The sequence below is a fragment of the Saccostrea cucullata genome, unplaced genomic scaffold (genome assembly GCF_032062105.1).
Source record: "Saccostrea cucullata isolate Sc308-1 unplaced genomic scaffold, CSIRO_AGI_Scuc_v1 ctg5737, whole genome shotgun sequence".
Taxonomy (NCBI): domain Eukaryota; kingdom Metazoa; phylum Mollusca; class Bivalvia; order Ostreida; family Ostreidae; genus Saccostrea; species Saccostrea cuccullata.
In genome coordinates, this window is record NW_026939914.1 from 38121 (window position 1) to 59443 (window position 21323).

Sequence of the window (21323 nt, forward strand, 5' to 3'; positions counted from 1 at the left end):
GTGTATAAATAATGGCCAAATAATTAGCATTTCGCAAACTTTGTTTCTTAAAAAACATTCTGATTGTACGAACAAGTAATCTGAAGCTGACATTGAAAAGATGTTTGAGTTTCTGATTGACAATATCTAAGTTGTTTTTGGAGACCAGGTCCTCCAACAATTTATTGGAATTCCCATGGGAATCAACTGCGCCCCTTATTAATATACTTATTTGTATTATGATGTGGAATTTGTCCAAAGTCTAATGCGTGAAAAGTAGAGTAAACCTGCTGTGGCCTTCAACTCGACGTTAAAGCTGAACACTACACGTAAAAAGGCATAGTCCGCCGTGTTTCCCGTTCATCAACGCTCTCCCTACAACCCCTATATAAGGAGAAGTACAGTTACAGTTAAATGTATTTCGCTGTAGTGGTCAGACGAGTGTAGACGTACATCTTGCACTGCTGTGCTACTCGGTCGCGATGGAGTTATCAAATTTTAATCATTTTATTCCAAAACAAGACAAAATATCATGAAAAATACAGGTCAATACATTATTCACAAACAGTAAATGCGCATAAAAACAGGGAATAAACGCAAAAAATTTAAGACCAAAAAATGGATACTACATGTCGGCCACGAGTTTCGAGTGTGCAATCGAGTGTAACAAAATCAAAGGGTTTCTATACACGTCTGACGGTGCCTATTTATTGATATTTAATGACATTAAATTATTATTTATACACAAATTGTCTTTTCTAGCCTTTGTGACTGAACTAAATTTGTTGCATTTTATTTTTTTATGTAATCAGGATGTGTTTCTATAAATAGTTTTTGTTTATGGGGTATTTTTTGGATTGACCAATAAGAAAAGAGTAGCCAGGGGCATTGATGCCTAGAGGGGGAGTCTGGCAATTGCAGTTGGAGCCTGGAAGTCACGGACTATTGTGCAGAAGCTATTATCTTCGATTTCCTCTACCATTCACAAAATGGATTACTTTTAAAACCTGTTATGCGTGTGTATTAGATGTTTTTATATGTTATAGGAACTTTTGACGTTTATATGTAGTGTTTCTGAGACGAATTCGACTGACTTTGTGTTTCATAATAATAACGTTACGTAACTTCGTAAGATGGGACCTAAACGATCCACAAGACCTGCCCCGTATGATCCAGAACTCCCCGCAAACTGGCATGTTTCCCGATTGAAAGAGTTTTTGAATAATCGCGGAATAAACTTCCCACAGACCGCACGTAGATCAGTGTTGATACGTCTAGTGGAACAAGAGTATATTAATAGAACAGAGACAAGTGCGCGATCCCAGAGTTCCGTGCAGCACAACAACAATGGCGGCGGTCGAGAACTAATAGACATTGTCACGAAGCTGACCTCTACGGTACAGAACTTACAGCAGAATGTAATTAGTTTGACTTCCAGAGTTAACACCTTGACCTCGACGTCTCTATCTACTGATGTGAACTCGAGACCCAGCGAAATTACAAATACACCGCTGCCAAATTCCACGATCACAACGCCGACGGTGAATCCAACTGTAAGTGTAACAACAGCTCTAGATCCTAGCAGCGGACAAAATGTGGCCACTACAGAAATATCAAACAATTTCAACATTTCGTCAGCTATTACGGCCATGCAGACTTCAACACCACGCATTGTATCGGCGGCGGCCGGATCTGAAGCTCAACTGGGCAGGCCCGATTACACTAGGACTAGATATGGCTACGCGGCAGAATCTCTCCCCTTAGTGGAGACGATCTCTCCCCAACTAAGACAGCAGATAACGGCAGGTAAGGATGTTAATCTTGCCGCCTTATTAATTCCCTATTATGCTCCTACTACAGAAGACAAAGCCACCGACAAAAAAACGGATTATAGGCTTTGTTAAAGTGAAATTTTGTGTGAAATTGTTTGTATAATTAATGCTTGATTTATATTATCTTAATCTTGTTGATTTGTAGTAATTGCTCTAAGCTGCAGACTGCAGTGATCTGTTTATGTGAAAAGGTCTTGACCGCTCATTAAGATTTGGCTGTGAAATTTAGCTCTTGTATCAGCATTGCTGACTTTTATCACCCGAGTCTCAGGGGGATTGAATGTCCGAAGTGCTGGCCATGAGAAAATGCAGAATTCATAGTGTTCACAATTAACGGGTTAATTTAGCAGTGATTGGCAGTCTGTAGGTTGGGCAGTTCTTAATATTTAGCGTAGAATTTGTGTGTTCAATTAGTTACTCAGTCGGGTCCTGTGTGTAAAGTGTTACACGGGAATACAAAATAAACTTTGTTGGAAACTTTGGGCATTTTTATTTAAAAAACAGAAAGTTTCTGTGTAACATTTTAAGTGGTGGCAGCGGTAAAGGATCCTAATTAAATGTGAAATATTGTTTGAAATTTTATATATATTTGGATTTAACAAGTGGAAATAAAATGCCTAGGAAACAGGACTTGAATTGGAATTACAACTTTCTAAACAAAACCAGGAACATGAATTGCGTTTAAAAACACTTGAATTGGAACATGAAAAAGAAATTTTGGAATTACGTGTTCAGATAGAGAAGGCCAATTCAACACCAGGAGCACATTCGACAGGAATTCCAAAAATTAAACTTCAACCATTTAATCAGGAAAAGGATGACATTTTGTGCTATCTCTCTGAATTTGATGCGGTAGCTGAGCATGCAGGTTGGACTGAGAACTCAAAGGCTTTACAGCTTAGGTCACTTTTAACCGGAGAAGCTCGAGAAGTGTCGCAGCAAGTGACTTCGGGATACAGAGATCTGTATAAGGCTCTTTTGAATCGATTCGGCAAGCGCCCAGCAGACTACTTTCAGTTCCTGGAGGAAATTAAACGTAGACCAGGAGAAACTTACAGAGGATTAATGTCGAGAATAGATCTGTATTTGAGTTGTTTCATTGATGAGAAAGATCCCGTACAAAAGTTCCGAGAAGAGTATTTCTTAAAGGCGTTATCTCCTCAACAAGCCCAGTGGATTAGACGGAATAAGGGAAGTAGTGAGTTAGTTGAAGCTGCTGAGGATTACATTCTACTAACAAAATCGGCTGAGGACAGAAAACTTCAAAATCCTAAAGTGTTAGGTGAGAAGAAGAGCCAGGAACAGGGGAACTCCGGAAAACAGAAAAGTTTGGAAAAAGTGAAATGTTTTAGCTGTGGGAACTTTGGACATTATGCAAACAAATGCCCAAAGAAAGGTAATCTAGCGTCGTGTTTCGTGAAAGGAGCATTATGGGGTTTACATTATGTTCCGGGGAAAGTGGATGATGTGGAAGTGTCAATGGTCAAGGACACTGGAACATCTATGACGCTATTGCGGGAGGATCTTGTTGATCCAAAATGTGTTCTACATGGACAAACTACTTCCTTGGTTACAGCTATTGGACAGCCATTCGAGGCTAAGTTAGCAGTGGTTAACCTGGAAACACCAATGTTTAAGGGACATGTTCAGGTAGGTTTAGTACCTGATCTGGTTGCAGATGGTTTATTGGGAATAGATGTTCTGGAGAGGAACAAAGTCGCAGGTGTGGTTACGAGAGCCAAAGCAAAAGAACAAGAACAAAATGAAGTAAATGCCAAAAATCGCATGAATAAATGTGATGTCGAACCAAGGGACTTAAATGTCGTGGTAACTAAGGATGAGGCTGATGAAGTGAACCTTGATTTACCGGAAATTACATTACTGGCAGCAGCAGAAAATGAAATTGGAATTGAACAGCAATTTCCTAACGACACCACAGAAACAATTTCAGATCTTGTCTTTTGACATGGGCTGACACAAGTGCAGAGACAGAGTTTAAGGGATGTTTGTCAGAAATTTTCAAGAATTTTCACATCAAAGCCAGGAAAGTGTGATGTTATCTCACATACAATCAGAACAACGTCTGAGAATCCAATTACTCAGAGACCTTACAGGATACCGGAAGCTAAGAAACAGGAAGTGAAGGAGTCTTTGAATGAAATATTAGAACAAGGACTTATTACACCATCCAAAAGTCCGTGGGCCTCACCAATTGTCCTTGTCAACAAGCCTGATGGGACAATTAGAATATGTGTTGATTACAGAAAATTGAATGAAATAACTCTCACGGATCCTTATCCCATTCCACGCATGAGTGAAATATTTGAGAAAATTGGAAGTGCAAAATATTTGAGTAGATTTGATCTTACAAAAGGCTACTGGCAAGTTCCTCTGGCAAAGGAAACACGTGAGAAATCCGCCTTCATCACCCCATTTGGCCTTTTCGAGTTTACAGTGATGCCGTTTGGTATGAAGACGTCTCCAGCATCATTCATAAGACTTATGGATCGTATTTTAGATGGAACTCAAAATACTGTTGCGTACTTTGATGACATAATTGTCTACAGTCAGACGTGGGAAGACCATATCAAACATGTAACAGAGCTACTTCAGCGTATTCATGAGGCCAATCTTACCATCAGACCATCAAAATGTAAGTTGGGAGCAACAGAAATCATGTGTTTGGGACATATAGTTGGAGGGGGATCAATTCGACCAGACCCTCGGAAATTGAAGGCCATGGAGGATTTTCCGCTTCCCTTGACAAAGAAAGAATTAAGATCATTCTTGGGGCTAACTGGATACTATCGCCAGTATTTAGGAAATTATGCGGACATAACTGTACCACTGACTGATCTACTGAGAAAAAGTCAACCCGCAGAATTAAAATGGACGGAGAGGGAAGTGCAGTCATTCAAGAAACTGAAGGAGGCCCTGATGACAGCTCCTGTTTTGGTCAATCCGAACTTCAATTTACCGTTTGTACTACAAACAGATGCGAGTAATAACGCAATTGGGGCTGTCCTGAGCCAACAGTTGCCAGATGGTGATCACCCAGTTGCTTACCTTAGTAAGTAGTAAGAAGTTACTTCCGAGGGAAAAGAATTATTCAACGATAGAGAAGGAATTATTGGCTATCGTTTGGGCCATTGGATCGTTCTCGTATTACCTAGAACGGAGGAAGTTTTACGTAGAAACAGATCACAATCCACTAACATGGTTGCAGAATGATAATAAAGAATAAAAATCAGAGACTTTTACGTTGGGCCCTCGCACTACAATCGTACACCTTTGAAGTTAGATATAAGAGAGGAAGCAAAAACACAAATGCAGACGAATTATCAAGAATCTGAAAAGTGAAATGTGTTTGTGAATTATGGGCAATTTTTGTGAAAATTTTATATTCATAAAATTCAAGTGCATTCAGTTTGGATTTACAGTGAAATTCATTTTGGATTTATATTATTCTTTTGATGATTAATTGCTATTAACTGTTTAATACTTATTTAGTGACTGGCTAAAGTGAATTTAGTGACTGGTTAAATTTAATGTTGCTATATAAAGAATTATGAACTTGGAAAAAATTCAACTATTGACAGTTAAATTTTTATCTTTGGAAGGGAGGTGTTAAAGTGAAATTTTGTGTGAAATTGTTTGTATAATTAATGCTTGATTTATATTATCTTAATCTTGTTGATTTGTAGTAATTGCTCTAAGCTGCAGACTGCAGTGATCTGTCTATGTGAAAAGGTCTTGACCGCTCATTAAGATTTGGCTGGGAAATTTAGCTCTTGTATCAGCATTGCTGACTTTTATCACCCGAGTCTCAGGGGGATTGAATGTCCGAAGTGCTGGCCATGAGAAAATGCAGAATTCATAGTGTTCACAATTAACGGGTTAATTTAGCAGTGATTGGCAGTCTGTAGGTTGGGCAGTTCTTAATATTTAGCGTAGAATTTGTGTGTTCAATTAGTTACTCAGTCGGGTCCTGTGTGTAAAGTGTTACACGGGAATACAAAATAAACTTTGTTGGAAACTTTGGGCGTTTTTATTTAAAAACAGAAAGTTTCGGTGTAACATTTTAAGTGGTGGCAGCGGTAAAGGATCCTAATTAAATGTGAAATATTGTTTGAAATTTTATATATATTTGGATTTAACAAGTGGAAATAAAATGCCTAGGAAACAGGACTTGGAATTGGAATTACAACTTTCTAAACAAAAACAGGAACATGAATTGCGTTTAAAAACACTTGAATTGGAACATGAAAAAGAAATTTTGGAATTACGTGTTCAGATAGAGAAGGCCAATTCAACACCAGGAGCACATTCGACAGGAATTCCAAAAATTAAACTTCAACCATTTAATCAGGAAAAGGATGACATTTTGTGCTATCTCTCTGAATTTGATGCGGTAGCTGAGCATGCAGGTTGGACTGAGAACTCAAAGGCTTTACAGCTTAGGTCACTTTTAACCGGAGAAGCTCGAGAAGTGTCGCAGCAAGTGACTTCGGGATACAGAGATCTGTATAAGGCTCTTTTGAATCGATTCGGCAAGCGCCCAGCAGACTACTTTCAGTTCCTGGAGGAAATTAAACGTAGACCAGGAGAAACTTACAGAGGATTAATGTCGAGAATAGATCTGTATTTGAGTTGTTTCATTGATGAGAAAGATCCCGTACAAAAGTTCCGAGAAGAGTATTTCTTAAAGGCGTTATCTCCTCAACAAGCCCAGTGGATTAGACGGAATAAGGGAAGTAGTGAGTTAGTTGAAGCTGCTGAGGATTACATTCTACTAACAAAATCGGCCGAGGACAGAAAACTTCAAAATCCTAAAGTGTTAGGTGAGAAGAAGAGCCAGGAACAGGGGAACTCCGGAAAACAGAAAAGTTTGGAAAAAGTGAAATGTTTTAGCTGTGGGAACTTTGGACATTATGCAAACAAATGCCCAAAGAAAGGTAATCTAGCGTCGTGTTTCGTGAAAGGAGCATTATGGGGTTTACATTATGTTCCGGGGAAAGTGGATGATGTGGAAGTGTCAATGGTCAAGGACACTGGAACATCTATGACGCTATTGCGGGAGGATCTTGTTGATCCAAAATGTGTTCTACATGGACAAACTACTTCCTTGGTTACAGCTATTGGACAGCCATTCGAGGCTAAGTTAGCAGTGGTTAACCTGGAAACACCAATGTTTAAGGGACATGTTCAGGTAGGTTTAGTACCTGATCTGGTTGCAGATGGTTTATTGGGAATAGATGTTCTGGAGAGGAACAAAGTCGCAGGTGTGGTTACGAGAGCCAAAGCAAAAGAACAAGAACAAAATGAAGTAAATGCCAAAAATCGCATGAATAAATGTGATGTCGAACCAAGGGACTTAAATGTCGTGGTAACTAAGGATGAGGCTGATGAAGTGAACCTTGATTTACCGGAAATTACATTACTGGCAGCAGCAGAAAATGAAATTGGAATTGAACAGCAATTTCCTAACGACACCACAGAAACAATTTCAGATCTTGTCTTTTGACATGGGCTGACACAAGTGCAGAGACAGAGTTTAAGGGATGTTTGTCAGAAATTTTCAAGAATTTTCACATCAAAGCCAGGAAAGTGTGATGTTATCTCACATACAATCAGAACAACGTCTGAGAATCCAATTACTCAGAGACCTTACAGGATACCGGAAGCTAAGAAACAGGAAGTGAAGGAGTCTTTGAATGAAATATTAGAACAAGGACTTATTACACCATCCAAAAGTCTGTGGGCCTCACCAATTGTCCTTGTCAACAAGCCTGATGGGACAATTAGAATATGTGTTGATTACAGAAAATTGAATGAAATAACTCTCACGGATCCTTATCCCATTCCACGCATGAGTGAAATATTTGAGAAAATTGGAAGTGCAAAATATTTGAGTAGATTTGATCTTACAAAAGGCTACTGGCAAGTTCCTCTGGCAAAGGAAACACGTGAGAAATCCGCCTTCATCACCCCATTTGGCCTTTTCGAGTTTACAGTGATGCCGTTTGGTATGAAGACGTCTCCAGCATCATTCATAAGACTTATGGATCGTATTTTAGATGGAACTCAAAATACTGTTGCGTACTTTGATGACATAATTGTCTACAGTCAGACGTGGGAAGACCATATCAAACATGTAACAGAGCTACTTCAGCGTATTCATGAGGCCAATCTTACCATCAGACCATCAAAATGTAAGTTGGGAGCAACAGAAATCATGTGTTTGGGACATATAGTTGGAGGGGGATCAATTCGACCAGACCCTCGGAAATTGAAGGCCATGGAGGATTTTCCGCTTCCCTTGACAAAGAAAGAATTAAGATCATTCTTGGGGCTAACTGGATACTATCGCCAGTATTTAGGAAATTATGCGGACATAACTGTACCACTGACTGATCTACTGAGAAAAAGTCAACCCGCAGAATTAAAATGGACGGAGAGGGAAGTGCAGTCATTCAAGAAACTGAAGGAGGCCCTGATGACAGCTCCTGTTTTGGTCAATCCGAACTTCAATTTACCGTTTGTACTACAAACAGATGCGAGTAATAACGCAATTGGGGCTGTCCTGAGCCAACAGTTGCCAGATGGTGATCACCCAGTTGCTTACCTTAGTAAGTAGTAAGAAGTTACTTCCGAGGGAAAAGAATTATTCAACGATAGAGAAGGAATTATTGGCTATCGTTTGGGCCATTGGATCGTTCTCGTATTACCTAGAACGGAGGAAGTTTTACGTAGAAACAGATCACAATCCACTAACATGGTTGCAGAATGATAATAAAGAATAAAAATCAGAGACTTTTACGTTGGGCCCTCGCACTACAATCGTACACCTTTGAAGTTAGATATAAGAGAGGAAGCAAAAACACAAATGCAGACGAATTATCAAGAATCTGAAAAGTGAAATGTGTTTGTGAATTATGGGCAATTTTTGTGAAAATTTTATATTCATAAAATTCAAGTGCATTCAGTTTGGATTTACAGTGAAATTCATTTTGGATTTATATTATTCTTTTGATGATTAATTGCTATTAACTGTTTAATACTTATTTAGTGACTGGCTAAAGTGAATTTAGTGACTGGTTAAATTTAATGTTGCTATATAAAGAATTATGAACTTGGAAAAAATTCAACTATTGACAGTTAAATTTTTATCTTTGGAAGGGAGGTGTTAAAGTGAAATTTTGTGTGAAATTGTTTGTATAATTAATGCTTGATTTATATTATCTTAATCTTGTTGATTTGTAGTAATTGCTCTAAGCTGCAGACTGCAGTGATCTGTCTATGTGAAAAGGTCTTGACCGCTCATTAAGATTTGGCTGTGAAATTTAGCTCTTGTATCAGCATTGCTGACTTTTATCACCCGAGTCTCAGGGGGATTGAATGTCCGAAGTGCTGGCCATGAGAAAATGCAGAATTCATAGTGTTCACAATTAACGGGTTAATTTAGCAGTGATTGGCAGTCTGTAGGTTGGGCAGTTCTTAATATTTAGCGTAGAATTTGTGTGTTCAATTAGTTACTCAGTCGGGTCCTGTGTGTAAAGTGTTACACGGGAATACAAAATAAACTTTGTTGGAAACTTTGGGCGTTTTTATTTAAAAACAGAAAGTTTCGGTGTAACATTTTAAGTGGTGGCAGCGGTAAAGGATCCTAATTAAATGTGAAATATTGTTTGAAATTTTATATATATTTGGATTTAACAAGTGGAAATAAAATGCCTAGGAAACAGGACTTGGAATTGGAATTACAACTTTCTAAACAAAAACAGGAACATGAATTGCGTTTAAAAACACTTGAATTGGAACATGAAAAAGAAATTTTGGAATTACGTGTTCAGATAGAGAAGGCCAATTCAACACCAGGAGCACATTCGACAGGAATTCCAAAAATTAAACTTCAACCATTTAATCAGGAAAAGGATGACATTTTGTGCTATCTCTCTGAATTTGATGCGGTAGCTGAGCATGCAGGTTGGACTGAGAACTCAAAGGCTTTACAGCTTAGGTCACTTTTAACCGGAGAAGCTCGAGAAGTGTCGCAGCAAGTGACTTCGGGATACAGAGATCTGTATAAGGCTCTTTTGAATCGATTCGGCAAGCGCCCAGCAGACTACTTTCAGTTCCTGGAGGAAATTAAACGTAGACCAGGAGAAACTTACAGAGGATTAATGTCGAGAATAGATCTGTATTTGAGTTGTTTCATTGATGAGAAAGATCCCGTACAAAAGTTCCGAGAAGAGTATTTCTTAAAGGCGTTATCTCCTCAACAAGCCCAGTGGATTAGACGGAATAAGGGAAGTAGTGAGTTAGTTGAAGCTGCTGAGGATTACATTCTACTAACAAAATCGGCCGAGGACAGAAAACTTCAAAATCCTAAAGTGTTAGGTGAGAAGAAGAGCCAGGAACAGGGGAACTCCGGAAAACAGAAAAGTTTGGAAAAAGTGAAATGTTTTAGCTGTGGGAACTTTGGACATTATGCAAACAAATGCCCAAAGAAAGGTAATCTAGCGTCGTGTTTCGTGAAAGGAGCATTATGGGGTTTACATTATGTTCCGGGGAAAGTGGATGATGTGGAAGTGTCAATGGTCAAGGACACTGGAACATCTATGACGCTATTGCGGGAGGATCTTGTTGATCCAAAATGTGTTCTACATGGACAAACTACTTCCTTGGTTACAGCTATTGGACAGCCATTCGAGGCTAAGTTAGCAGTGGTTAACCTGGAAACACCAATGTTTAAGGGACATGTTCAGGTAGGTTTAGTACCTGATCTGGTTGCAGATGGTTTATTGGGAATAGATGTTCTGGAGAGGAACAAAGTCGCAGGTGTGGTTACGAGAGCCAAAGCAAAAGAACAAGAACAAAATGAAGTAAATGCCAAAAATCGCATGAATAAATGTGATGTCGAACCAAGGGACTTAAATGTCGTGGTAACTAAGGATGAGGCTGATGAAGTGAACCTTGATTTACCGGAAATTACATTACTGGCAGCAGCAGAAAATGAAATTGGAATTGAACAGCAATTTCCTAACGACACCACAGAAACAATTTCAGATCTTGTCTTTTGACATGGGCTGACACAAGTGCAGAGACAGAGTTTAAGGGATGTTTGTCAGAAATTTTCAAGAATTTTCACATCAAAGCCAGGAAAGTGTGATGTTATCTCACATACAATCAGAACAACGTCTGAGAATCCAATTACTCAGAGACCTTACAGGATACCGGAAGCTAAGAAACAGGAAGTGAAGGAGTCTTTGAATGAAATATTAGAACAAGGACTTATTACACCATCCAAAAGTCCGTGGGCCTCACCAATTGTCCTTGTCAACAAGCCTGATGGGACAATTAGAATATGTGTTGATTACAGAAAATTGAATGAAATAACTCTCACGGATCCTTATCCCATTCCACGCATGAGTGAAATATTTGAGAAAATTGGAAGTGCAAAATATTTGAGTAGATTTGATCTTACAAAAGGCTACTGGCAAGTTCCTCTGGCAAAGGAAACACGTGAGAAATCCGCCTTCATCACCCCATTTGGCCTTTTCGAGTTTACAGTGATGCCGTTTGGTATGAAGACGTCTCCAGCATCATTCATAAGACTTATGGATATTTTAGATGGAACTCAAAATACTGTTGCGTACTTTGATGACATAATTGTCTACAGTCAGACGTGGGAAGACCATATCAAACATGTAACAGAGCTACTTCAGCGTATTCATGAGGCCAATCTTACCATCAGACCATCAAAATGTAAGTTGGGAGCAACAGAAATCATGTGTTTGGGACATATAGTTGGAGGGGGATCAATTCGACCAGACCCTCGGAAATTGAAGGCCATGGAGGATTTTCCGCTTCCCTTGACAAAGAAAGAATTAAGATCATTCTTGGGGCTAACTGGATACTATCGCCAGTATTTAGGAAATTATGCGGACATAACTGTACCACTGACTGATCTACTGAGAAAAAGTCAACCCGCAGAATTAAAATGGACGGAGAGGGAAGTGCAGTCATTCAAGAAACTGAAGGAGGCCCTGATGACAGCTCCTGTTTTGGTCAATCCGAACTTCAATTTACCGTTTGTACTACAAACAGATGCGAGTAATAACGCAATTGGGGCTGTCCTGAGCCAACAGTTGCCAGATGGTGATCACCCAGTTGCTTACCTTAGTAAGTAGTAAGAAGTTACTTCCGAGGGAAAAGAATTATTCAACGATAGAGAAGGAATTATTGGCTATCGTTTGGGCCATTGGATCGTTCTCGTATTACCTAGAACGGAGGAAGTTTTACGTAGAAACAGATCACAATCCACTAACATGGTTGCAGAATGATAATAAAGAATAAAAATCAGAGACTTTTACGTTGGGCCCTCGCACTACAATCGTACACCTTTGAAGTTAGATATAAGAGAAGAAGCAAAAACACAAATGCAGACGAATTATCAAGAATCTGAAAAGTGAAATGTGTTTGTGAATTATGGGCAATTTTTGTGAAAATTTTATATTCATAAAATTCAAGTGCATTCAGTTTGGATTTACAGTGAAATTCATTTTGGATTTATATTATTCTTTTGATGATTAATTGCTATTAACTGTTTAATACTTATTTAGTGACTGGCTAAAGTGAATTTAGTGACTGGTTAAATTTAATGTTGCTATATAAAGAATTATGAACTTGGAAAAAATTCAACTATTGACAGTTAAATTTTTATCTTTGGAAGGGAGGTGTTAAAGTGAAATTTTGTGTGAAATTGTTTGTATAATTAATGCTTGATTTATATTATCTTAATCTTGTTGATAACGGCAGGTAAGGATGTTAATCTTGCCGCCTTATTAATTCCCTATTATGCTCCTACTACAGAAGACAAAGCCACCGACAAAAAAACGGATTATAGGCTTTGTTAAAGTGAAATTTTGTGTGAAATTGTTTGTATAATTAATGCTTGATTTATATTATCTTAATCTTGTTGATTTGTAGTAATTGCTCTAAGCTGCAGACTGCAGTGATCTGTTTATGTGAAAAGGTCTTGACCGCTCATTAAGATTTGGCTGTGAAATTTAGCTCTTGTATCAGCATTGCTGACTTTTATCACCCGAGTCTCAGGGGGATTGAATGTCCGAAGTGCTGGCCATGAGAAAATGCAGAATTCATAGTGTTCACAATTAACGGGTTAATTTAGCAGTGATTGGCAGTCTGTAGGTTGGGCAGTTCTTAATATTTAGCGTAGAATTTGTGTGTTCAATTAGTTACTCAGTCGGGTCCTGTGTGTAAAGTGTTACACGGGAATACAAAATAAACTTTGTTGGAAACTTTGGGCGTTTTTATTTAAAAACAGAAAGTTTCGGTGTAACATTTTAAGTGGTGGCAGCGGTAAAGGATCCTAATTAAATGTGAAATATTGTTTGAAATTTTATATATATTTGGATTTAACAAGTGGAAATAAAATGCCTAGGAAACAGGACTTGGAATTGGAATTACAACTTTCTAAACAAAAACAGGAACATGAATTGCGTTTAAAAACACTTGAATTGGAACATGAAAAAGAAATTTTGGAATTACGTGTTCAGATAGAGAAGGCCAATTCAACACCAGGAGCACATTCGACAGGAATTCCAAAAATTAAACTTCAACCATTTAATCAGGAAAAGGATGACATTTTGTGCTATCTCTCTGAATTTGATGCGGTAGCTGAGCATGCAGGTTGGACTGAGAACTCAAAGGCTTTACAGCTTAGGTCACTTTTAACCGGAGAAGCTCGAGAAGTGTCGCAGCAAGTGACTTCGGGATACAGAGATCTGTATAAGGCTCTTTTGAATCGATTCGGCAAGCGCCCAGCAGACTACTTTCAGTTCCTGGAGGAAATTAAACGTAGACCAGGAGAAACTTACAGAGGATTAATGTCGAGAATAGATCTGTATTTGAGTTGTTTCATTGATGAGAAAGATCCCGTACAAAAGTTCCGAGAAGAGTATTTCTTAAAGGCGTTATCTCCTCAACAAGCCCAGTGGATTAGACGGAATAAGGGAAGTAGTGAGTTAGTTGAAGCTGCTGAGGATTACATTCTACTAACAAAATCGGCTGAGGACAGAAAACTTCAAAATCCTAAAGTGTTAGGTGAGAAGAAGAGCCAGGAACAGGGGAACTCCGGAAAACAGAAAAGTTTGGAAAAAGTGAAATGTTTTAGCTGTGGGAACTTTGGACATTATGCAAACAAATGCCCAAAGAAAGGTAATCTAGCGTCGTGTTTCGTGAAAGGAGCATTATGGGGTTTACATTATGTTCCGGGGAAAGTGGATGATGTGGAAGTGTCAATGGTCAAGGACACTGGAACATCTATGACGCTATTGCGGGAGGATCTTGTTGATCCAAAATGTGTTCTACATGGACAAACTACTTCCTTGGTTACAGCTATTGGACAGCCATTCGAGGCTAAGTTAGCAGTGGTTAACCTGGAAACACCAATGTTTAAGGGACATGTTCAGGTAGGTTTAGTACCTGATCTGGTTGCAGATGGTTTATTGGGAATAGATGTTCTGGAGAGGAACAAAGTCGCAGGTGTGGTTACGAGAGCCAAAGCAAAAGAACAAGAACAAAATGAAGTAAATGCCAAAAATCGCATGAATAAATGTGATGTCGAACCAAGGGACTTAAATGTCGTGGTAACTAAGGATGAGGCTGATGAAGTGAACCTTGATTTACCGGAAATTACATTACTGGCAGCAGCAGAAAATGAAATTGGAATTGAACAGCAATTTCCTAACGACACCACAGAAACAATTTCAGATCTTGTCTTTTGACATGGGCTGACACAAGTGCAGAGACAGAGTTTAAGGGATGTTTGTCAGAAATTTTCAAGAATTTTCACATCAAAGCCAGGAAAGTGTGATGTTATCTCACATACAATCAGAACAACGTCTGAGAATCCAATTACTCAGAGACCTTACAGGATACCGGAAGCTAAGAAACAGGAAGTGAAGGAGTCTTTGAATGAAATATTAGAACAAGGACTTATTACACCATCCAAAAGTCCGTGGGCCTCACCAATTGTCCTTGTCAACAAGCCTGATGGGACAATTAGAATATGTGTTGATTACAGAAAATTGAATGAAATAACTCTCACGGATCCTTATCCCATTCCACGCATGAGAAATATTTGAGAAAATTGGAAGTGCAAAATATTTGAGTAGATTTGATCTTACAAAAGGCTACTGGCAAGTTCCTCTGGCAAAGGAAACACGTGAGAAATCCGCCTTCATCACCCCATTTGGCCTTTTCGAGTTTACAGTGATGCCGTTTGGTATGAAGACGTCTCCAGCATCATTCATAAGACTTATGGATATTTTAGATGGAACTCAAAATACTGTTGCGTACTTTGATGACATAATTGTCTACAGTCAGACGTGGGAAGACCATATCAAACATGTAACAGAGCTACTTCAGCGTATTCATGAGGCCAATCTTACCATCAGACCATCAAAATGTAAGTTGGGAGCAACAGAAATCATGTGTTTGGGACATATAGTTGGAGGGGGATCAATTCGACCAGACCCTCGGAAATTGAAGGCCATGGAGGATTTTCCGCTTCCCTTGACAAAGAAAGAATTAAGATCATTCTTGGGGCTAACTGGATACTATCGCCAGTATTTAGGAAATTATGCGGACATAACTGTACCACTGACTGATCTACTGAGAAAAAGTCAACCCGCAGAATTAAAATGGACGGAGAGGGAAGTGCAGTCATTCAAGAAACTGAAGGAGGCCCTGATGACAGCTCCTGTTTTGGTCAATCCGAACTTCAATTTACCGTTTGTACTACAAACAGATGCGAGTAATAACGCAATTGGGGCTGTCCTGAGCCAACAGTTGCCAGATGGTGATCACCCAGTTGCTTACCTTAGTAAGTAGTAAGAAGTTACTTCCGAGGGAAAAGAATTATTCAACGATAGAGAAGGAATTATTGGCTATCGTTTGGGCCATTGGATCGTTCTCGTATTACCTAGAACGGAGGAAGTTTTACGTAGAAACAGATCACAATCCACTAACATGGTTGCAGAATGATAATAAAGAATAAAAATCAGAGACTTTTACGTTGGGCCCTCGCACTACAATCGTACACCTTTGAAGTTAGATATAAGAGAGGAAGCAAAAACACAAATGCAGACGAATTATCAAGAATCTGAAAAGTGAAATGTGTTTGTGAATTATGGGCAATTTTTGTGAAAATTTTATATTCATAAAATTCAAGTGCATTCAGTTTGGATTTACAGTGAAATTCATTTTGGATTTATATTATTCTTTTGATGATTAATTGCTATTAACTGTTTAATACTTATTTAGTGACTGGCTAAAGTGAATTTAGTGACTGGTTAAATTTAATGTTGCTATATAAAGAATTATGAACTTGGAAAAAATTCAACTATTGACAGTTAAATTTTTATCTTTGGAAGGGAGGTGTTAAAGTGAAATTTTGTGTGAAATTGTTTGTATAATTAATGCTTGATTTATATTATCTTAATCTTGTTGATTTGTAGTAATTGCTCTAAGCTGCAGACTGCAGTGATCTGTTTATGTGAAAAGGTCTTGACCGCTCATTAAGATTTGGCTGTGAAATTTAGCTCTTGTATCAGCATTGCTGACTTTTATCACCCGAGTCTCAGGGGGATTGAATGTCCGAAGTGCTGGCCATGAGAAAATGCAGAATTCATAGTGTTCACAATTAACGGGTTAATTTAGCAGTGATGGGCAGTCTGTAGGTTGGGCAGTTCTTAATATTTAGCGTAGAATTTGTGTGTTCAATTAGTTACTCAGTCGGGTCCTGTGTGTAAAGTGTTACACGGGAATACAAAATAAACTTTGTTGGAAACTTTGGGCGTTTTTATTTAAAAACAGAAAGTTTCGGTGTAACAGGCTTCAAAGAGTCTTGACACTGGGGGAGTTTATACAGGCGTTCGGAATCTACAAAAACATAATGTGTAATTCATACCCACAAAGGAGAACGGAATTGGATCTATACGAGCGAGACATAGTGGAAATGGCCACAGGTTACCCAGGTAAAGGGTTTTACGAATATCACAGACAGTTTAGCTTAATTGCGGCTTCACATTTGAAGTTCAACAACATACTGGTGGACTGGTCAGTTCGCAACAATACGTTGTTCTGCAACATTTTCGCTAATGCCAAAGCACAAACTTGTTCTTGGTGCAACAGCACTCTGCATTTGTCTGGATTTTGCCCTCTGTCTAAGACATCTGTAGACAGAAAACAAAGGGATAGAGACATAGATTCATATGGAAGGAAACGTCATTTCAGTGCAGGAAGAGAGATTTGTAACAACTTTAATGGGGCAAAAGGATGTGCACTTGCTCGTTGTAGGAATGCTCATATTTGTATTGATTGTAAGGGAGATCACTCTAGATTGAAATGCGACAGTTCAAAAAACTCTCAATGGCCCCAAACTGGGGCCTCGAATCAACAGAAACTGTGATTAGCAATCTCAATTCGGAGATCACCACACCTGTAAATATTGATGTACTACAAAACATGTTGTTTGATCATCCAAATAAAACTTTCACAGACTATTTACTACATGGTTTGAAGCAGGGTTTCCACACAGGTATACAGATCATTCCAGATAAATCATTTGAATGCAAGAATTTAAGATCTGCAACGTTACAACCAGACGTGGTTACTGAGCTAATTCAAGTGGAGGTAAGCAAAGGATATCTTTATGGACCCTTTGACCAAATTCCCTTCTCTCAGTATCGCATTAACCCCATTGGAGTGGCTGAAAGCAAGTATTCCAAAAAGAAACGCCTTATTGTAGACATGTCAGCACCTCATAATGATGAAATGCATCCTAGTTTGAATGAGCTGATAGACAAAGAAGAATTCTCGTTAAGCTATGTTACCCTTGACGATGCTATTCGGCTCATAAAAAATTTGTGGAAAGGAGCTCTACTGATAAAAACTGACATTACAGATGCATTCAAAATAATGCCCATATGTCACAAACTTTGGCCGTATCATGGTGTGAAATGGAACAAGAAGTACTATTTCTTCAAACGCTTAGTATTTGGTAGTCGTTCTAGCCCAAAGATTTTCGACCATTTATCTTCAGCAGTTTGCTGGATTGCGGAAAATAAGTACAATATTTCCAATATTTTGCATCTTTTGGATGATTTTCTGGTCATCGTGCCTCAGAACAACAATGCGAGTGAAATAATGCAAAGATTCCTGGACATTTTCAACAAACTAGGCATACCTCTATCTGCAAAGAAAACTGAAGGACCTTGCACAGAGCTAGAATACTTGGGAATCTTTTTAGACACTGTACGTATGGAAGCAAGATTACCGAGAGAAAAGATTAAAAGAATCTCTGAAATAGTAGAATCTTTTCTTCATCGCAAAGCATGCACGAAAAGGGAACTACTCAGTCTCCTGGGACATCTGAATTTTGCATGCCGGGTTATCCTTCCAGGCCGTTCTTTCATTTCACATTTGATATCAGTGTCTACCTCCGTCAAAATGCTGCATCACCATGTTCATCTTACCAGCATGTGTAGAGCTGATCTCACCATGTGGGCGAAGTTCTTACGTTCTTGGAATGGTGTATCCTTTTTCATCAATGACAACATAACTGAAGCTGCAGATATGCAGCTGTATACAGATGCAACACTTGTTTCATTTGGCGGATTCTATCAAAACAAATGGTTCCAAGGACACTTCGCACCTGAAATTCTGGAAGAGCAAACTTCAATGGCCTTCTTTGAACTATATCCGATTGTTATGGCTTGTCTTCTGTGGGGGCATAATTGGCAAAGGAAAAGAATTTTATTTCACTGTGACAATAGGGCAACGGTAGACATAATTCATAAAGGGCGATCCAAAGTTAATAGCATCATGAAATTAATGAGGACATTGACTTTTCATGCAGCAAGTAATCATTATGTCATTCATGCAAAACATATTGAGGGCATAAAAAACTCAATAGCGGACTCTATTTCTCGTTATCAGATGGAGAGATTTCGATGCCTGGCCCCACACTCCGATCCAGAGCCCATTCCTTGCCTGCATCATTCCGAGATGTTGATGGATTAGAGCAAGCAGTACAGGATTTATGGGACAAGTCCTTAAGCCACTCTACCAAGCAGACGTACAGTTCCGCTTTTCAGACTTTTATAACATTCATGCAAATGAATGGAGTAACATTTTTAAATGATGGCTTACCACCTGTAAATGAGACTGTTCTTGTTTATTTTGTAACACATTGTAAATCAGTGTTGAAACTCAAGCATGACACTATTAAATTGTACTTAGCTGGAATTCGTTTCCACTATATAAGAGCAGGTTACGGAGATATTTTGCAGGGTTGTGACCAATTACAATATGTTTTACGAGGAATTAAAAGATCTCAAATGAATGTACATAATAAACGCTTACCTATTACTGTTGACATTTTACAACAGCTTTTGCATGTGTTAGATAAAGGTTTTTTTTTTCCCTTTTGTAGATCTCATGTTGAAGTGTATGTTTTCTTGTGCCTATTTTGGTTTTCTCAGATGTGGGGAAATCACTTGTAAAAGTACCAACTCCTTAGAATTTGTACAGATTGGTGATGTTGTTATGCAATCCGACAAAAATGCCTTTGTTTTGAGACTAAAATCTTCTAAGACAGATCCTTTCTCCAGAGGTGTAGATATTACAATTTATGAGAACGAACATTTGAAACCTGTACATATTATGATGTCATATTTAGAAATTCGCAAGTCTCTACCATTTTTGTTATCTTCACCTCTTTTTGTAGACAGTGAATTCAATTTAGCACCAATTTTAAGAGAAAAATTTGTACAACTTTTAAGACAACTGCTCCTACGACTAGGTTATCCTGTAAATAATTTTGCTGGTCATTCTTTCCGTATAGGAGCAGCCACTGCAGCAGCTGCTGCTGGTGTTGAAGATCATGTGATTAAAGAACTAGGTAGATGGTCTTCAAATTGTTATATCAGGTATATAAGAACTAATTCGCAAGTCATAAGGGAAGCTCAAGAAAAAATGAGTGGTAGATAAGGTTTTCATTGATTGTTTTTTTAAAAAAAATTTGTTACAAATATTCAATTAACATTGTTCTATAATATAAATACTCTTGGGGGCTTCACTCATTACTTCGTTCATTTGGCGTTCATTCCCGGGGAATTTTGCCCCCAATATTACTTATATTTAAATTTTGTGTGTCTGAAGTGGATTTGTTCTGTTTAAATACTTCGAATGTATAGTGTAGTACATGTATATAAGAATGGTTATATTTTATGCATCAAAACAATGGGATTAGCCCATAGTTTGTACTCGAAGGTATTTGTCTGGTTATGTAGCCTGCTGGGATCAGCCCCAGGCGTGATGCACTCCTGGGATCAGCCCGGAGTGTGGGTTCTACTTTAGCCTTTAGGGATCAGCCCAAGGCTAGGTATCTTGTTTACATCCTCTCGGGATCAGACCAGAGGTCCGTCAGGTTTTCGTGGCCTGCTGGGATCAGCCCCAGGCATATCACTCCTGGGATCAGCCCGGAGTGGCGATTTGTGCTTGCCTCTAGGGATCAGCCCTAGGCGTGTTTCCTGTTGAGCATCCTCTTGGGATCAGCCCAGAGGATTGTCTTGTTAGTAGCCTGCCGGGATCAGCCCCAGGCATTGTGCACTCCTGGGATCAGCCCGGAGTTGTTTTTGGTGCTTGCCTTTAGGGATCAGCTCTAGGCAGAATTGGGTCTAATTGTTTCGAGATCAGGTTGGATTTATTTATTGATCGCAGTTAAGAGTTGGAAGGAAAGGTAGAGAAAGTAATGAGTAGCCCCCAGAGCGCCAAACAAGTATGAGTTTTGAGATTTACAATATTGTAAATATTTTTTCTATGTGTTCATGTTTTTTATGGATTTTTGATATGTTAAATATTAAACCAACTGAACCTCTTAAACCTTGTTTTGTTTTGTGTATAAATGAGAAGTGTTCAGCTTTAAGATTTATCGACGACTGATGTTTTAGAGGGCCGTGTTTGATCTGATCCTATCCTATAATGCATTGTTTTTCTTATCTTGAATAACGTTCGTTATCTCCACGTGTTTTCAGAAGTATGTAAATCGTCAGCCAGCCTTTGACTAAATGATAGATGGTATTTTCTTCCATGGTCATTGTATCGACCATAGAACTTACAAAATGATGACCTTAATCGAGAATGCTGATCGTCATGTTTCATCGACTTGTTTGTCAACAAATTACGTAGAGCATGCTCTTGCATATCGAATCAACTGAGATACATTAACTTTATAACTTTGATAGAGGTATATTGCTGCATAAGTTAGGGAAGATGACGATTGAAAAGTATCATCGTTAGATTGGATATAAATTTATAATATTTTTTTTTAGTAAAATAAACTACATTTTTTTTTTCAAACTAGAATGTTGGAGTTTTATCATTTCAATATCTTTTAAATAAGATGAAGAATGAGTCGAA

At 38.5% G+C, this 21323-nt stretch overlaps 1 pseudogene; it reads left to right on the forward strand.

Moving 5' to 3' along the window:
* Window positions 1-793: 793 nt before the first annotated feature.
* Window positions 794-20672, forward strand: LOC134254284 (uncharacterized; annotated as a pseudogene).
* Window positions 20673-21323: the final 651 nt, after the last annotated feature.